Source organism: Quercus lobata, chromosome 2 (genome assembly GCF_001633185.2).
Source record: "Quercus lobata isolate SW786 chromosome 2, ValleyOak3.0 Primary Assembly, whole genome shotgun sequence".
Lineage (NCBI taxonomy): Eukaryota > Viridiplantae > Streptophyta > Magnoliopsida > Fagales > Fagaceae > Quercus > Quercus lobata.
The window spans coordinates 89,312,449-89,316,536 of record NC_044905.1 but is presented as its reverse complement, the minus strand read 5'-3'; the positions used below and the strand labels follow the sequence as shown (position 1 = coordinate 89,316,536).

General features: G+C 30.9%; 1 long non-coding RNA gene across 1 annotated transcript; it reads right to left on the bottom strand.

The window, feature by feature from the left end:
* Window positions 1-3,516, bottom strand: LOC115977083. The gene is made up of 3 exons (XR_004088488.1): window positions 3,330-3,516; window positions 2,542-2,602; window positions 1-552 (listed from the first exon to the last, which is right to left on the bottom strand). It is a non-coding gene; the product is annotated as an uncharacterized LOC115977083 (long non-coding RNA).
* Between the last annotated feature and the right edge of the window lie 572 nt (window positions 3,517-4,088).

Genomic DNA, 4,088 nt, shown 5'->3' with positions numbered 1-4,088 from the left:
ACTTGAGGCCAAAACATTGAGTGAAAGAGAATAAATGTCAGGATTTTAATTCAATTTCAAATAACAAAAAATAACGTTGAGGATGTGAAATAAGAACTGAAATTAATGATTACATAATCATCACAAATAGAAATTCAAATCCTTCAAAACCAACATAATGTAATCATTGAGCTACACTGAATAGTAAAATACCCAAAAACTGATCCACATATCTTAAGAAATAGGATTGGATGATTTGCAAGTTTTGGCAAGTAACAAAAATTAAAAAGTGAAGTTCCAAACTTTAAGAAAAATAAGACAGACAATACTTTTACAGGTCAATTTATTGAAGAAAAAAAATTTAATTGAAACCAAATACTTCAAAAACAATTCTGACTATATTGTGCAGGGAAAAAATTAATTCAAACCCAAAGACATCAAATGAAAAAAACGTAACCCAAAAAAAAGAGAGAGACAAAAGGAAAGTCAGGCTAACCTAAACCTTTCAATATGATTCGGTATCTCTTCTTGCAAAATACTAAACCATCGTATCTGTTAGAGAACTGCGTAAATCTGTAAAAGAAGAGAGATGAAGAGAGACTATAAAAGAAGCGGACGCAAACATTATAATATGGTTTGAGTTGCAAAAAATATGAAAGATTGTTTTACTTTTTAATAATCTATTACCTATTTCTAATATGATGATGGTAAAGAATTTGGCTTCCATTAGCCAAGGATATATATATATAAATAAATACTTAAAGCACATCAAACAGTAAAACTTAAAGCAAAATTTACAATATATTTTGTAAATAAAACATAATAGTTCAATGTCATATGACCAGTGACTTTTATGAATAATTAAACTTAGTATATATTTACACCCATTCAAAATAACAGAAACAGCCAATAGCCTAAGGTAAATTGTAATTGCCAACTTCTAAATTTTAGTATGTATTTAGTGCTTTAAATTAATTCCATGAGAAAACAAAGAACCATAAACTTTGCATATGAAAAAGAATCCAACAAATTTAGACAATATTTATACATTTTGGTGAAAACAGATTCAGTTCTTAGGAAATATTATCTTGAACAACATTGAGCAAACAATTTTAATTTTAATCAAATGTTTGATACCCCTTTGTAGCTTCACTTTTGTGGTCATGCCACATTGGTTGCTGCACATACAATCTTTGTAAGTATTCTATAGTATGAAACTCAAAGAAAAAGAGGTGTGCTCCAACCAAACATGATCTACTAAATGAATTACAAACAATTTCTGTCAATTTAATAGTAATTACATTCATTGTTTTATAAATGAAAATTCACCTACCAGTAACCATAAAGTTACAACAACAAAAATACATTACACTTTCAGATTTCAAAATCTTACAATCCAATCTAACCAACAACACAAATATACATCAGAATTGAATCTCACACCAAATACCCAAAACAAAATCAATTATAACCCAAATACCTTAGGTTTTACGAATCAAGTTTGTACCCATATAAAATTATAAATTTGGCAAGCCACAGTATCCGAAACTTGAATTAATATATCACATACATCAATCACAGCACACAGATTTATCGAACAATAGTTCTTAAATGAAATTATGCAGGAAAATTCCTGTAGAAATTTGAACAATCAATTTTCACAACAAAGCACCAAAAGGGGAAAAATGAACACAGAGAATTGATGCGTATATTTCGTCCAATTTTCACAACAAAGCACTCCAAAAAGGTAGAATGAAGACATAGAGAATATTCTGTAAATTGACGGAAACAGGGGAAACTTATCCCGAAATCACAGAGAAGTTTCAAAACCGAATCAAAACAACAAAAACTCATACAGAGAAGGAGAGAAAGTGAGGTGATTCCAAGATTATATTCCTAACAGATTATATTCCAGCTCAAACACAATAAAATGGCACATTTATTCATCACCAATCTGCGGTTAGATCCTATCCAGAAAAGAAAAAAAAAATCTGCAGTTAGAAAACATTGAGCAAAAGAATTAAAATTAAATCTATAGTCAACTAAAATTTAGCAAAAAAAAAAAATGCTATAAGTTTAAGAGAAGGGCTGTCAAGGCCCTTAAATGCCAACAACTGGCTCCTCTTTCATTTCCTAGTGAGTTTTCATTTTAATTTTTTGTACTCTTCCCTCACCTTCACTAATTAGTCACATAATAGATAATCTTCATTTTGATGTTGGCCCATATGCTTAATAAACTTTGTCATAATCTATGTTTTGAAGTTTGGTTTTACTCCCCATTTGTTCAATTCCTTCCTCTCTCCCGACAATAGTTCCTCCAATGTTTTCTAACTTAAAAGTAAAACCTTGAATGTACTCATCTATTTTAAGTTCCAGTTAAGTTCTCAAAATCTCTTTTTTTAAGATTTTCTTTTCCCATAAAACTTTTGCACTCATAGTCTTATTTGTGTTGCTGTTAAGGAAATCTTTGTTCTAAATCAAAGCAATTGCACAAAGCAATTGCAAATGGAAAAGAGATTTCATTGAACAATGAAACAAAGAGGAAAATTTAAGCTATCATACCTTTCATTTTATTGTAGAAAACCCAACGGTAATTCTTCTATTAGAGAACCCAGTAACTTTTCTGGTAGGGAAAAAATTAAATTAACAATTGAGATAAATGACATTTGAAAGTTTGAGAAGATATTCTAACTACCCATGAGGCGTTCAACAAAACCAAACGATGCCAACAAATTGCAGTTGGCAGTACTTACGAAGTTTTTTTTTTTTTTTTGGGATAACGATAGAAATTTTATTTGATAAAAGGGAAATACATGTACAAACACAACAACCTTGTAAGCATAAATACAGGGGAACAAAGACATGTTCTGCCGAAAACAAAATATGCAACAAAATAAATACAGCCCATGGAAATAGAATACAGAAACAGCAACAGATATTACAATTACCCCCTGTAAGCACAAATTATGCAGATAATCCTGAACCTGTTCTACAGAAAACAAAATATGCAGCAACAGAAATACAACCCGTGGACATACATAACAGAAACAACAACAATAGTTCTTAAACGAAATTATGCAGGAAAATTCCTGCAGAAATTTGAACAATCAATTTTCACAACAAAGCACCAAAAGGGGAAAAATGAACACAGAGAATTGATGCGTATATTTCGTCCAATTTTCACAACAAAGCACTCCAAAAACGTAGAATGAACACACACAAAATATTCCGTAAATTGACGGAAACAGGGGAAACTTATCCCGAAATCATAGAGAAGTTTCAAAACCGAATCAAAACAACAAAAACTCATACAGAGAAGGAGAGGGAGAGGGAGAGAGAGAAGAACGTACCTGGAAAACTCAAAAGGGGATAGTGATGATCAATCAAATCTCTAGTGTGGTGCAAGTAATTTTTTTTTTTCCTCCTAGCGGAGTTTGATGTGAAGAGATCGCCTCTATCGTAGTACGGCTAGGGTTTTTTTTTAGAGAGAAAAAAGTTAAGAAGACTGATGTGAAGAGGGTAGGATTTTTCCCTTTTTCCCTTTCTCTATATCGCAATATTGGCATTTTTTTTTAAGAAAGAGAAAATGTTAAGTGGTCTGAAGAGATCGGCAGATATTTTAAAATTTCTACGTTTTTTTTTCTTTTAACATATATATTTTTTTGTTAATATAAAAAATTACAGCCAAACGGTGTTAATATTTTGAAAACAATATAATGTATCGCTTTTTAAACTTACACATGTCTGAATTTTAAGTAGGAACTTTTCCTATTTGTCATTACCTCCTTAATTTTAGGAACTCATTTTCTCTCAGCTTCTGCTATTATATATATATAGATAGATAGAGACGGGGTGGTATGATGCTATCATGTCACATTCCTCTAATCTCCTTTTTAGCAAGCTCTTCTTGATGAGTTCTCATTTTTAATCCTGTGGACTTTTTTTTTTTTTTGAGAAACCGTAATCCTGTGGACTTGAGAGTGTATGTACAATCGAGATAGTCTAGTTACTCTAGTCTAGTTGTTGTACTACATGTACTCTTTTTGTGCAAAGTGTTAGACAAGGAGCAACGATATCAAATAAGAAATTCGCAAATAATATTAACCACA